We start from the raw sequence: 15,198 nt of genomic DNA, 5'->3' as shown, positions 1-15,198 counted from the left end.
TGACTTCACCTGCCCGCTGCTCCTGGAAAAGCGTCAGTTCCCTTTACAACGTCCACATTCTAGCAGGTCACCTCACAAAACCCCCCGGGCGTGTCCTCTGAAAATTAATGCTGCCAAGTAGGCCAGCCCCAAGGGCACGTGGACACACACACACTCAGGGACGCTCACGCTCCCGTGCGCGCCGAGAGCCTGACAGAAGATTAAGCCCGAGTCAGGGGATTTCAGGACTCTGCGCTCTGTCCCCGTGTTCTCTCAGCCAGGGAGAGCGTTGTGACGTGGAGGAGGTTACAGTAACGTCCCTGGGAGGGAGCGGTCCCCGCCGGGGAGCACGGGCGGCTCGGGGCCCACCACTGGGTCGTGCGTGTCTGTTTGTGGACTAGTGACCTGCTCACTGCGAGGTCGCCAGGCCCTGCCGGAGGGTTCACACACCCTGCCTGCCGGGGTCCCGGGGTCCCTTCTCAGGAGACAGGCCTCCCTGGAGCCCCAGCTGGTACCCGAACCTAGGCCGAGCTCGGGCCGAGGGTGTGTCACGTGTCTTGGTGCTGAAAGGGTCACATTTAAGTCCGGTTTCTCCAGCGCCTCCTGGGCGGACCCTCTGGGGCCCGTGTGGCCGGCAGAGGGGCTGCCCACGGGGAGAGGCGGCGGCTTTGGCGTCGGTCCTGACTGCCTTTCTCTGCACACGTCTCCTCCTCCTGTTCTTGGCACAGCATCCCCTGCGTGAGGATGAGATGGGTTTCTGCCTGCGTCTCTTTTTCAGTCACTGAGGTTTGTCAAACAGGAAAGACATACGATGAGGTGCGATTTTACGGTTTCATGGCATATTCGTGTTTTCAAAAACATTCAGTAAGCTGTTCCTTCTCGCTTACATAGTATTCCTGTAATTGACTTTGAATTCCTTGGAAGAACCACTAGGCTGCATTTAAATTTCATTTCTGCGTATTTTCTTAAGGATATTTGCAAAGAAAGCTGGCCCAAAGAAAATGCAGGCATTTGCCAGAGGACAAGATTGTATTTTTCTCAGCTTTTACGTCTGTTCCGTAAGTACTGACCTCTGGCCTCCAGGCAGTGTGACGTCCAGGCGACAGCCCAGAGCTTAGGCTCAGAAGACGTGGCTTCAAACGTGTCCTCTGCCTTCAACTGCCCGAGGTGCCTCTGCGTGAGCCCCAACCTCTCTGGGCTGAGGTTGCCTCTGTCAGCGGAAGGGGCTGGTCGGGGGGGGGGGGTCCCCTTGTCCACAGTCTGCGGCGCTGAGCTTTGCACCTTCGTGACCGTGTGACCCCAGCAGGTCGGCACAGAGCGGCTGCTATCCTACCGGCCAAAAGGAGATGACACCTCTGGGCCCGTGACCTGGCGGGCTTCGCGTCGGAGGGCGTGGAGGTGGGGCTCTCCCCGGTGCAGCCCGAGGGAGCCCAGGACTCTTGGAAGACATGCTGTAACTCAGCAAAGAGCCATCCGCTGGGGCAGCGCCTTGTTTGTTTCACCCGCAGTTTCTCTCACCAGGCCGAGTGCAGAGGGAACGCCGGCCCCGGGTGGCTTTCAGGCCCTCTCTGCATGGGCATTTATCAGGAAGACTGTCTGGGGATCTCTCAGGGGAGCGGCGGCTGGAGGGGGAGACGGGCTGCTCGCGGCGGACCAGCGCCTCCCTCCTGCGCAGGCGCAGCGCGGGGGTCCTGGGGGCCGGGATGAGGGAAGTCCCGGGTCAGGCCTGCCTCCCCCGGGCTCACTGGGCCCAGGCACTGCCACAGCCCCTTCCCTGGTTCCGAGAGTGCAGCAGTTGGGGCGGACACACATGGTGGCCAGAGTAACCCCACATCCTCTTCTCCCCCCGGCCCGAGACCCCCCAGGAGACCAATGGAGCCCCTAAACTGCCCCACTCCAGTCACGGGACGAAACCACAAATGACGCTTCCCCCCAGGGCTCAGGGCAAGGTCGCCACGGAGCCCGAAGGTTCTGGCTGTTACCGCCGGGGCCTGGGGCTGCAGACGCCTTTCCCGAGGTGGGAGGGAGGGCCCGGACTCAGCGCATCTGAGGGCGGAGAGGGGCAAGGAGCGTCAGACTCCTTCCCATTTTCCTGATGGAGAAACTGAGGCCCAGAGGCGCGAAGCCCACCTGAGGTCACTCAGCCCAGCCGCTCGTCCACCGGGAGTCATGACCGGGGGAGGACTGTGTTAACATCGTGCCGTGCGGCGAGTTGTCAGTGCCTAAGGTCAGCGCTGGTGGCGCTGGACAGGCAGGACTCCCCCATGCCCTTTTGGAGGGTCGTGTGGTGCCAACAGGGCCAGAAGGATGGGTTCGGAGCCCGGCCCGGGTTGGGCAGAGGCCGAGCAGGGTGGACCGCACAGCCCTTGCCCTGGACGCCTCATCCGAACGCTCTGAGCATGAGTGACGCCAGTCACTGGAGAGTTGGGGCAACAACCACCCAGGGAGGCGGCCACGGGCACTCTCGCCGCCGGGCGCAGGGACTAAACAGTGTTTCCTCGGCTTTGAGCACCTGCAGTCAGAGACAGCCCGCTGCCTGGGACCTGAGGGCTGCAGTTTGGAGTGTCAGAGGGTCGGGACAGAAGTGGTTGGCGGCTGCTCCGTCACGCCCACAAGGGACGGTCTGCGAATCGACTCGAGCAAATTAACCACCTGCTGTTTGTGAAATTCTTGGGGCCTGAACCTCAGTCCCAGTTATTTACACTCTGACGTGATTGTCTCGCAATGCTTTCCTCTGTTACAATAATGAGCAGCCAGTGGACTAGAATCTGTATAACAAAGTATGAACCATTTCATTTGATGAATAGAGTCTAATGTTTAAAGTAATCGGGCAGGTTTTTAAGCTCCTACCTGAAAGAACTGTGATAAAGCTACATTTACCTCAGTCACCCGCATTGACATTGTCTTCGCTCCTCTTGGGAGTCGCTGTGGCAACTTGGTTGGACCCCCCTGATCTCACTGAGAAAAAGGCTGACAAACCGGCTGAAAAAGGTGCAGGGACGTGGCTGAACGGCTCGTGGGAAAGAAGGTGCAGCGCGGGAGAAGCCGCTCCACCTGGGCCGCGGGGAAGACGTGGGCTCAGGGAGGTGCTCTGCTCGCCTGTGAGGCGGGCCAGGACCCAAGCCCCCCGAACAGCACACCGAGAAGATAGGCGTTTACTCAACCTGCAGGGAGGCGTGCGGGTGGCCAGTTAGCACAGAGGGGGCCGGTCAATGCTAAGAAAATCGTAAAAATTCTCCCTTCGACATGGAAACGCTCTTCTGGAAATCTGCTCTACGGACAGCGCAGCACACGGGACAAGGCGGACTCATGGCGACGCTGTGTAAATGGCACGAGCGGAACCCCTGAAGCTCCGTGGAGGGACTGGGTGCCTAAGCCGTGGCAGGTGCGTGGGACAGACGCCACGTGGGACAGGTGAGAGGGCGCTTGTGAGCCGCGGAGGGAAGGTCTCGTCGGGGCCCACACGCAGGGGAGGCAGGCGTGTGTGAGGAGTGGAGGGACGTAGATTTCCACTTGTCTCCATGCTCTTTCGCTGGCATTAAGAACTCAATAGAATAAAATAATGCCATTTGCAGCAGCATGGATGGACCTGGAGATCGTCATTCTCCGTGAAGCAAGCCAGAAAGAGAAAGAAAAATGCCACGTGAGATCGCCTTTATGTGGAATCTAAAAAAAGGGCACAAGTGACCTTATCTACAAAACAGAAACAGACTCAGACATAGACAACAAACATGGTTTCCCGGGGGCGAAGGGGTGGGAAGGGATAAACTGGGGATTTAGAAATCTGCACCCCCTGGGGAGTGATGGAAACGTTCGCTGTCCTGATGGTGGTGGCTTCATGGGGGATATGTCCATCAGAATGGCATCACTGTACGTCTGAAACATGCGTGGCTTACTGCCCAGCAGCCATACCACAGCGAAGACATTTTTTAAAAAAACAACTGAAAAAGGACGCTCAAGAAACTAGCGCAAGCTGCTGCCTGCGAGTTGGAGTCGGGGCGGGGCGAGGGGCAGACAGAAAGCAGGAGGCGGGGGGGAGCAAGGCTTCTGCTTCTGCGGTTGCTTTGGTTCTCTACACAGGTGAACGTATTACCGTGCAGACGAGAAACTACAGGGCTGACGGCGGACTCCAGAACCAGCAGACGCGAGGCTCTGGCACCTTGTGCTTCCAGGGGTTTATTTCCTGAAACGGGGGTGATGACGGCAGCTCTTAACCCACGAGCTCACGGCTGAAGGAAGAAGGGCCTTGGAGACCACGCGTTCATGCTCGTGCCCGGCGCACGGGAGGCGCGTCACACGTGTGTGCCGTGACCGTCTCTTAGCCAGTGACTCCCTGGACAGGGTGGTTAGAAGGAAACGTGCGCTCTGGGAATGTTGGGGTTTAGAACATCAGTTACTAGGTTTTGAAAAGGTTTTGGAAATGCATTTTATTAAGCAGAACTCATCTTGATGTTGAGAAGTCAACCTGCACCGTGATTTTACGGAGGAGGTGTAACGATGGGTTTCTCATTCAGAGTGAAACCACGGTGCCGCAGGCAAGCAGGACAGCTCCCCGGGGAGGCTGTGGGCGGGGGGTCCAGCAGAGGCGAGATACGGCTAAGCCCGGTGGGAGACGCAGAAGAGGCCAGAGAAAGACGTCCAGGCGCTGTGTGTACAACCTTGAGCCAGTCACCACCGCCTGGCCTGACCAGGAGGCTGGAGGGCCAGGCCCGGCCGGAAGGAGTGCTCGTTGGGTAATTCAGCGTCTCCTCCTTCAGCTGGAGCTGTGCTGAGCGCTGGCGGCACCGGGATGGACGGGGTGCGGGCGGTGCCTGGAGGCAGGTGACCGTCCTGGATGCTCGGTGCCTCGCAGCGGAGGGCAGGGGGCCGGGAGGAGGGTCAGTGACGGCTTCCCCCAGTGGCTCTGTCTGCTGCTTGGGGAAGGTTTGCCCCCTGAAAGAAAAGAGTGAGACCCCGAATCTGGGGCTGCAGCTCTGAAGACTGAGCAGGTGCGTTATCCTCTGTGAGACTCAGCTTCTCTGTGCGATGGTTATCCCACCTCGCCGGGAGAGAGGAGTGAGAGGTGACGCGGGACGCCGCCCAGCCTGCTGGTGCTCACAGACGCGCTCCTGACTGTCACACCCCCGAGGGGTCTCCAACAGTGGCACTCGATAAGCATGTTTTACAAGGAAAGGTGATGGGAGAGCCAGCAGTCGAGAGGACAGCACGTGGGGGGAAGCTCACTTGCTCTGGGGGCCGTGGGTCACAGGGTCAGGCAGACGTGCATGTGCACGTGTGTACATACATGTGTCCCCGTGTGTGGTGTGTGGTGGCTGTGTGTGCACACGTGTGTGTACCTGTGTGCGGTGTACACATGTGTGTGCGTGTGTGTCCCTGTGTGCAGTGCGTGTGTGTTGTGTGTCTGTGTGTGCACACATGTGTGTGTACCTGTGTGCGGTGTACACATGTGTGTGCGTGTGTGTCCCTGTGTGCAGTGCGTGTGTGTTGTGTGTCTGTGTGTGCCCTGTGCGTGTGTGTGTGTCCCTGTGTGTGGTGTGTACATGTGTGTACATGTGTGTCCCTGTGTGTGGTGTGTGGTGGCTGTGTGTGCACACATGTGTGTGTGTGTCCCTGTGTGCGGTGTATACATGTGTGTACGTGTGTGTCCCTGTGTGCAGTGCGTGTGTGATGTGTCTGTGGGTGCCCTGTGCATGTGTGTGTGTCCCTGTGTGTGGCGACTGTGTGCACACACACGTGTGTACCTGTGTGCAGTGTATACATGTGTGTACATGTGTGTATGTGTCCCTGTGTGCAGTGGGTGTGTGGTGTCTGTGTGTGCCCTGTGCACGTGTGTATGTGTGTCCCTGTGTGTGATGTGTGTGTGTACATGTGTGTAGTTGTGTGTGTGTATGCCGCGTGCTTGCGCACATGAGGTCGGGCCCTGATGAGCGCTTTGTTGACAGAGTGAAAAGCCAGTCCTGCCAGCGACTTGCTCTGGGGTTTGGGAGAAACCGTCGCGAGTCACTATTTCTAATCCCAAGTACTTAACTTGTGGAAGGAGAGAGAAGAGAATGCCTGACGGGGGCTGGGGTGGGTCTCTGGTCCAAAGGGGCCGTGATCGTGGGGTCGGGGGCCAGGACACCTGGGGTGGAAAGGATGGTGTTGGACGTGAGCTCCTCCCCGTCCTGTCCAGCCGCCCTGCTCAGGGGAGAAGGGGCCGCGTGGGCGTCTGTGTGTCTCGCATCGTCCAGCTCCGTGAGCCAAGGTGCAGCCACGCAGGGGCTGTGGGTTCCTCCTGAGTCCCAGGCGGCCTCCCCACGACCCGGGACGTGCTCCGATGGCTGCATCTTGATGGGAGGTTGAGTCAATCTTTGGATACATTTTAGAGCAAAGAGAGGCTGGAGGCGAGAGCTGCGTCACTCCTGGCCTTCGAGAACAACTCTCAGGAAGGCTCTCTGGTTCCAGAAACGTGGTGGGAAGTAGTCTGTGATCCCTCCAACTGCAAACGTCTCTAAGCGCCAGGAACACGTTAGCAAACGTGCTTTCAAAGGTGGCGCTGAGCTTGCGAGAAAGGCGGGGTTGCTTCCAGGGGTCAGGCAGGGAGTCTGAGTGTGACCTGGGGCGGGCGGGGGCCCCCGGGGCAGTCGGTGGGGGGCCGCCGAGAACTGCAAACCACCTTCGAGGGGCTGGGAAGGATGGGTCCCAGAGACCCCGTGGAATGGAGGGGTCCTGCCCCCAGGCCCCTGAGTCTGTCTGGGTTCTGGACCCGGGGGCAGGTCTCCCCTGGGAATTCCCGGCAGGGCCCCACTTCCCCAGACTCTGAGGAGACAGAAGCCGACTGGTGACGTTAGTAAGAGCAAACTTGACATCAGGGTAGAAAAGCATCATTACAGATTTTTTTAAGTCGCTAAACAACAAGGAAATACACAAATCTGAGATCAGATGAGCCTGGTGACATCACCTAGACGCGGGAAAGCAAAGCTGACAGGCTTCCGAGGAGAAAGTGGAAACCCCGCCGCCATCGCAGCCCCGTGGTCACAGACGTGTTCACAGACGCTGCGGGCCCTTCTCAGCCGGCTCCCCGCTCACCCCAAGGGGCAGGGACAGTGGGGGCCGGACTGGCCCTGTTGAAGGGACTGGTCCATGATGCTGGAGAGTCAGGGCCCTGCCCTTCTGCACCTGCTCCCTGGCGCACGTTCCTGCGGCGAGAAGGGTCTTTGCAGAGGAAGTTCCAGCGCCCAGTGGTCAGTTAACCCTGTGGTTATGTGGCTTCGTGGGGTTTGGAGTAACCCTTGGTGATGCCCTGGAGACGAAGCAGGGACTGCCGGTGGCGATCTGGGTGTCATGTGTGGCGAGACAGAGCACAGCACGCCTGCCCCCGTGTGACGGGCAGCCCCTCTCTGCCTCGGGGATTCTGCTCCCCAGGCTGGGGAAGCGCTTCCAGGCCGTCGACCCAACACTGACCCCGCGGCCAGCAGCCCCGCGTGCAGATGGCAGACAAAGCCAGGAGATGTCTTCACACGAGCCACGTTTCCAGGAAACCACGACCCCCACGTCCCCCCGCCCCCACCCCCACGTCCCCGCGGGGAAGAGGCAGCCGGCTGGCGGTGTCCTCTGGTCTTTCCTCCACTTCTGTCACCGTGGCCGGGCCTCCAGCTCCGAGCAGTGACGACTCAGAGACAGCACGCCCGTCTGGGCGTTTCCAGCTTTAGAGGAGAAAACGCAGGAAGCCCTTTGTTGGTCGTGGTGTGTTTGTAGCTTTGCATTTCAAGTTAAGGAATTTCCCCTGGACCCCTATTTTCCTGAGAGTTCTAATGACACGGTGTTGAAATGCCTCCGACACTGAAGTCTGACGCCGCTGGCTGGAGGCATGACTGCCGTCCTCCCTTCTCTGTCCTTGTCAGGACACTTCACATCTTTCACGGGTCAAAACCATGACTTCAGCAGCAAAACACCCGCTCAGGTGTCCTGAACAACCTCGAGGGGTGGGGAGCACCAAGTCCACACAATACGCTTAGACCATTTGGGTTGAGTCAGAAATTTTCTCAGAAGAAAGGGACTTGAGCTCAAACTTGGTTGGGCCGCGTTTTAGGACAACACGGGTCACACACTGTGAGAAGCGCCCCTAGTTACTGCATGTGCTGTCCTGTCGGACGGGGGCCAGTGCCGTGACCAGCACGTTCAGATTCTGCCGCGTTCACCTGCACAGTGGCAAAATGGGGCAAAATGCGGCCTTTGGTGAGTCGATGTTCACAGCACGGTGTCATGTCTGCACGACATGGACAGTGACCCCCCTGTTTCAGGGGGGTGGTATCTGCCTTGCTTGTCACACGTCAGCTCTCCTGGAGACCCGGAGCGGGGAGGGTGGACCCTGAGGTCGGCCGTTTCCGTCAAGACGGCAGCTTGGTCGCTTCCTGCCACGTGCTGCGGACACCTTGTTTGCGTCTCTGGGCCTCGATTTGCTCATTTTTATGATGAGAATAGTAACACTTCCCCGACTTGACGCTGTCGTGAGGATTACGAGAGCAGACAGGCAGTGTCTCAAGTAGGGTGGCTGGTGAGGGCCGTCTGGTCCTTGAAGGGCGCGTCTGGAGCGCCGGCGCAGAGAGCACCACTCACACCTCCTCACGAGTCCTCCGGTGTCACGGGGGCTGCTGCTGCACCTGCTTTACGGATGAGGTCATCGAGGCTGAGCCGTGAACAGTGCTTGAAAGGCCTGTGGTTGTCTAGTCCTCCTCTTGCAAGTGTCATGGCTCCTGCACGGGGTTGGCTTGAGGCCGCACTCACAGCTAGAAACGCAGCCGTGACTTTACCGTTGCTCCCGTGAGAAACACTACCCCCCTCGCGGTGGCTCGCTGATGGGGGAGTTCTGGGGGTGCACCAACTCAGAACAGGACACGAAATGAAATGAAAATGTCACTTCGCGGGCTAAAGTGGACAGAAGTAAGGCGGAAGGAAGTGCAAAGCCACACGCCCAGCGGAAGAGGAAGGAGCGGGCTTCAAGGCCCCGGTCCGCTCCCGGTCCGCCCGGTGCCCTGCGCCGTCACCCGCTCCGTGAGCAGCGGCCCTTGGGTGGGGGCCGGAGTGCCCTCCCACTGCTTCGTGTCTCTGCCCGTCAGCTCGGAGGGCTGAAGCCCGCTGTCTCCAGGGTCACTTGCTGGTCTCAGACCTGTTCCTTCATCAGAAAAATGACCCCCTTCTAGAAACCACGTGTCAGAGGTTTCAGAGACAATCAGCTGTTTTCACTGAAGAAGTGTCGGCGCTTAAAATGTTTACAGGCGCGTTTGGGGGATTTGGGGCCCAGGGGCACCGACGGCTGTCTGAGTCCTGCCCTGTGCTGCTCCCACACACTTGTTTCATGTGGTGTGGGCACTGGGGAGGGGCCTCCTGCTGGAGGAAGGGTCAGAACCTGTCACTTTTGTTCTGAGAGTTGATGCCCTGCTCTGGGAAGCCCTGCATCAACACCATGGTTTGCAGGAAACAGCAAGGCCAGCGCAGCCGAAACTCACTGTTCTGGCGGATCAGCCTCTTTCCTTGGCTCATGACGCGGACTTCCCAGAGCCGCAGTCTGCTCTAACTTTGCTCGGTCTGGACCCCTTGGTGTCAGCGACAGTCACATTCAGGGAAGATGTGACGTCTCCCCAGGTCCGAATGTGAGATGCCTTAGCGGTGGTCCAGGCAGCGGGTGTGCAGAGAGAGGGGGATTCGGGGATGCTGGAGCCCTCCTTCCCCGACGATACTCACTCCTTCGGGGCCCAGGCCTGCAGGTGCCCCAGCTGGGGTGGGGTGGGAGCCGCTTCTGCCCCCGGGGGCAGCGGCCGCGCTCAGCACTGTGAGGCCGCTCGGACTCACGCTCACCGTCTCGGGAACCCAGGGCCTCGTCACCGCCAAGGTGTTGGGAGCCTCTTCATCAGAGTTCTCGAGCGGCAGAGCAGTTTTCATACAAGCTCCTTCTCAAAACTGGTCCACACTGGTATTTGCAGTAAAAAAAAAAAAAAAAAAAAAAAGGTTAATGCTTGAGCAGTCACCCAGTCCGGGGGTCTGGCCGGCGGTCCCTCCACGGCTGGAGGTAAGTGTAGCTCCTTCCCCTCGCGCTGCAGCCCCTCCCCCCGGCCCCCTGCGCCTGTCAGGTGTTCCCAGTCTGCCAATTGCGAGTGTGACACAGGAAGTGCAGGGAGCGGCTGCCTCCGCCCGGGGGGCAACGCCGGCAGCGCCCTGGGGGATGCTTCATGCGGCTGGTCCTGAGGGTGGGGGCGGGAGGCCCGGGCGGTTTTAACAGGTGCACAGCGGGGGCCAGGCTTATGCCCTCGACGTCCCCAACCGGCTTCCTCAGAAGAGACACCAAGATGACCTTAAAGCAGCTTATTGAAGCAGGAGCTTGGAGCTGCAGCCCCCGCCCAGAGTGTGGGTTTGCTTTAGGTGCCTCCTGGAGGCCGGTGGGAAGTGAGTGGCCTGGCTGGCTGCTGGGCACCCAGGGGCAGGTCACACCCCGTGCGAGCTGGGTGGGGCCTCCCGCCCCAGGTGAACCTCCCCGAGGTGTGGCCGGGGTCAGGGCAGTGGCTGCAGCGGTGGGACGTCTGTCCTTCCCAGTGGTCTGGCCCGCCCTCCTCCTGCATCGGGGCAGGTTCAGAGAGGCCCCCCGGCAGAGTGCGGAAGAGCCCTCGCAGGGGAGGAAACTGCGACCCCGCGTCCCTCGGGGCCCCGCGCCCTGGGCCTGTGGGAGGGCCTCAGGGAGCCGGCCCCACCTGCCCAGCCAGGCCGAGGGTCCCACGGGGGCCGCGGGGCACAGCGCGGCAGCGTTCCCAGAGGTTTCTCTGCGGGGAATTCTCCTGGGGGGCCTGCTCCCCGTCATCTCCCCTCCGATTTGTTCCTTTCCGTTCTCTTCCGTGTGCATCTGCTCTGGGCTGACTCGTGCTCCTTGCCCCTTTGCTGGATCACATGATCAGTTCTTTCTACATCAGGACGCAGGGGCCGTCACTGCTCTGTGACTTGCTGGGCCTGCAGGGCTCGGACGCGGGAGGAGTCACAGACCTGGGGACCCTGCGTGTCTCTGTCAAGCACCCTCTGCCCCCTGCTGTCCCCAGACGCCCCGTCCGCCACAGGACCTGATAAGTGGTTCTCTCTGTTACACTGATGTCCTGCTGGAACGTTTTAAAATTCTGGGTAAAATGCATCCTGATCACCGGCAGCTGAAGGCAAAAGGCCTTCTTCCCACTGCTTTCTCGCTGCGCTGACCTTCACCCCGTTTCAGGGCTGCGTTTAGCCCAGTGTTCTACCTGGCTCCCGCCCTCTCGGTGGGAGCTGCAAGTGCCCACTGTCTGCAGGGTCCCCAGGAGCGCAGGTGTGACCGGAAGCTTCTGGAGGAGGGCCGCCTTTCTGAGGTTTTGTTTTGCACCTGGCACGGACTCAGCCCGTGCAGAGCCGGGCCGTGGGCAGAGGCGGGAGCGGGGCCCCCTCCACCCGCCTGGGCGACTGGGGCAGAGTTGAGCGGGGCCGCGCCCAGCCCCGAAAACACGAGGTCCCCGGCGGGGAGCCCAAGAATCGACTCGCAGCTTATCTAAGGAGGCCCCCGTGTTGGTCAAGGGAACAGCTCCTGATAACATTCTCTGAACTCCAAACGTGCCACTCCCGGAAACTTCCAGCCCGAAGCGCCTTAGTCATGAGGAAAGTTCCAGAGCCCGCGCGGGCCTTCTCCTGGTGCTTTACTGGGCGCAGGTCAGAATGGGCCGGCAGAGTCTTCTCCGGAAAGGACCCGAGAGGAAATCTTTTTGGCTGGTCTCTGCGGAGGCGGCTCACCCCGCCGCGCAGCAAGTGGCCGCAGACAATACGTGGACACACGGGCTCACGGTGCGCCTGCACCTCTGCCCCGAAGCCCTCCTGCCCGGCCCTCTTTCCTCCTCAGGGCACAGGTGGGTGGGGCTCCGAGCCGGGAGAAGGGCCTCATCCACCTGGTGACCCGAAGCAACAAACTATCCATGGAAACCGCCCGACTCGTCTCTCAGCCTGGACTTCACGCACGAACGTAGGGAGCACGCAGCCTGTCCTCCTGAGCCCGATCCCCAGTCCCCGTCACAGACAAGCAGGGAGAGGCAGGGTCATCACAGCCGAGGACAGTCGCCCAAGCTCACTGGAGTGCACTTGGGTCCTAAATTTGAAATGATCTGAATGAGGGGTGCGTGGGAAAGATACACAGCTGCTAAGTTCCAAGCTCAGCTGCGCATGAGGACCCGAACAGGTGCTGCTGGTTTGGGCAGAGGACGCGTTTGGAAGTTGACGTGTTCATTCCACCTCTGCTCCATCAAATGTTCGCGCTTCTGGGAGACGAGGAGGCCGAGGGGACACGAGAGCTGCCCCTGCACGTGTCGCCGCTGACCCGCTCCTGCCCCTGGGAGCCGTCCTCCAGCACCGAGCGACCTCGGGACAGGCACTGACAGCGCACTTTGCCAACAAGCTCTGGGAGCAGAGCAAGGGACTTAAGTTAACCAATGTTCAACTCGCCACCTGTGGGGTATTGCCAAGATAAACCCAGCGTCTGCCTCATCAGAGTCTGGTTTGAGGCGTGAACCCTCGGGGCCCCATGTGACCTGAGCTGCGGGGAACCTCTGGAACGGGGGGCAGGAGGAGGCTGGGGAGCTGGGCTGGACGCGTCAGGCGCTGCCTCCCCTCCGGCCCAGGCCTCTCATCTCCGCCTGACGTGGGGACGCCCACACTTTCCACCGTTCTTTGCAAACCAGCCTCCTCCACAGGCCACATGACTGTACATGAAACAGATGAACGACAAGGTCCTGCTGTGCAGCACGGGGAGCCATGTTCAATGGCTGCAACAGCCCGTGATGAAAAGAACAGGACAAAGATCACACGTGTGCAACTGAGTCACCGTGATGTCGTTAAAAACCCAACTTCCGCTGCTTGCCTGCCGCTGTGGTGACTCCCAGAGGTGCCGAAGGCCCTCAGCACGTCCCTGCGTGCACACGTCGCCTCCCCAGCGTCAGCATGGCGGTCACGGAGCCCCTGCCACACCCCGGTGTCTCCACCCTGAGACCCCATCCTCACCCCTGAGCCCACCGACGTGCACCTCACTCCCCGGACTGGGAAAAGGGGAAGAGCGCCCGGCCCCCGACCCGGGGCTGCCCACGGCGGCCACCCCTGCCCATCCCCGCTGCCCGTCCCTACTGCCCAGGCCGTGCCCTGGGACCGGTCCTCCCATCGTGCGCGGGCCTGGCAGGGGGCCTCCTGAGGCTCCCAGTGCGCATGGACCCTGAGCAAACCTGCTTGGTTGGGATTCATCTGCCCTTTTTGGAGGAAGAAACGGAAATGCTATGGAGATGGGGCTCCAGACCCGAGAAGGCGCCCACGTAGAGTCTGAAAGTCACCGCGAGCTGGCGTCTGCTGGGACGGCCGGAGGCCTCGTGGGCCCGGCGTGCAGGCCGGGGGCTGTTTTCTGGCTCCCTAGCTGGGTGCTCCCTGGAGCCTGGGCCACTCCCCTGCCCCCCGCTGGCTGTGGGGGGGCTACGGCTTCTCGGGGGTGTCACCAGCTGCCCAGGGAGGCGGCCTTGGGGTGAGGAGGTGAGACGCCCAGCGCTAAAGGCGGCGCAGTCCTGGTGGGCCGCCCGGGCACTCCGAGGGCCTTCAAGCATCTGAAGGATAATGTGGGGTGGGGGCAGGGCCCGGGGACCAGTGTCAAGTCACGGAGGACAGCGGGGACCGTCTGGAGGGCCAGGCCCTCGGACGGCAGAGCAGACGGCCGCAGGCCCCGGAGGACAAGCCCCACAGAGCCTGCCGACGCCTGCGGGTCTCCCAAGTTCACCAGCAGACCCTTGCGAGGCCAGCTCTGAGGGGGGACCCGGGGCTGACGTCCCTTCCCTGTCCCTGTCCCTGCCCACCCCTGGCCGCTGTGTGTGACACGTGAGGGAGGGCCCTCTCTCCACGGCTTGAGACAGCGGATTGCGAGCGATGTACCTTCTGAAAAGTGGAAAACAGAGAAAAGGTGCCAGTCACTGCCGAGGACCAGGGACGAGGCAGCTCAGTTACGTCGTTGCAGACGGGTGGCTGACGCTCCTTCAAAGTCAGCGTTCAGCTCTCGGTGCGACAGGCCGGCGGGAGTTGTCTGGGGGAGGCAGGCCACTCTGACCTTCCAGGGATCAGGGGTGGTCAGTGTTGCCGCCCACGAACACGAGCCAATGAAGAGAAAGAGGCTCCGTGTTGAAGGCCCTCCCGGGACGGGGCATGGAAACCCCTGCGCAGCGCTGCCTGACACGTGGAAACTGGCCGTTTAGTGAAGTGCTCATGTCGGAAGTGCAGGAAACCACCTTCGCTCTCCTCTGAGGAGGTCGTGTGTGCGGGCTGGTGGGAGGTCGCCTGTGGTCAGACGGGGCGGCGTTTGCTCTACACACGGGCACACACGTGCACACGTGCACACGTGCACAAGCACGCACGCGGCGGGAGGGAGATGGTCACCTCGCGCTGGCTGCAGGCCTCCCGTCCAGGAGGCGCCTTTCCTGGGAAAGGAAGCCCTCCCCCGGGCGGGGGTCAGACACCGTCTCAGGGCCTGCTTAGTGCCTTTTAGGACGTGTGCACACAGAGCACCACTAAACCCACAGAAGGGCCCGGGAAACTGTCCCATCAGGAAAGGGTGACTTCGGTCTTCCTGGCGGCCTCACCATTGGCCTGAGTTGTTTCTGCTTTGAAGATTGTTGTGATGGAGACAGCCTCCGCCCGCGTGTCTGTCTGTGTCTGTGTCACCTTCATTATGTTTCCCTCTGCTGACCCGAGGGATGGAGTCGGCTGAGTCGGCCACACACACACGTATACCCCTCAGCGTACACGCATATGTACACACACGTATGAGCACACGCACACACACAATTACACACACGCTCCTGTGTGTATACATACATACACACACCACACGTACATACACACATGCACGCTCTCACACACATGTATACGCACTCATACGCACGTACACACCCCCACGCACATCCCCAAACACACCAGACTCACAGACAGTGTGAGATTTTCCTCCAAAGCTGCTCTGTGATAAACAGGCCACCTCCCAGAAACCCACTCCTGCGAGTCCTTCTTGCTGTACGTGGCCGGTCTGCTCGCGTGCTGCTCAGCGGTGAGGAGGCTTCCTCAGGCCTACGTGGCCTGGGCCAGCCGTGGGCCTCCCGGAGGAGGAGGCGGCGCTCCGCCCTGAGGCTGAGCGGGGGTCTCCCATGGGCAGGGCCCCTGGGATCT

General features: G+C 60.8%; 1 long non-coding RNA gene across 1 annotated transcript; it reads right to left on the bottom strand.

Annotated features, from left to right (window-relative positions):
- Positions 1-6,832: 6,832 nt before the first annotated feature.
- On the bottom strand, positions 6,833-11,501 carry LOC141574175 (uncharacterized). Its single transcript, XR_012500861.1, has 2 exons — positions 10,704-11,501; positions 6,833-9,928 (listed from the first exon to the last, which is right to left on the bottom strand). It is a non-coding gene; the product is annotated as an uncharacterized LOC141574175 (long non-coding RNA).
- Positions 11,502-15,198: the final 3,697 nt, after the last annotated feature.

This window comes from Camelus bactrianus, chromosome 20 (genome assembly GCF_048773025.1).
Source record: "Camelus bactrianus isolate YW-2024 breed Bactrian camel chromosome 20, ASM4877302v1, whole genome shotgun sequence".
Taxonomy (NCBI): domain Eukaryota; kingdom Metazoa; phylum Chordata; class Mammalia; order Artiodactyla; family Camelidae; genus Camelus; species Camelus bactrianus.
The sequence above is the reverse complement of the archived record's forward strand: the minus strand, read 5'-3'. Positions and strand labels throughout refer to the sequence as shown.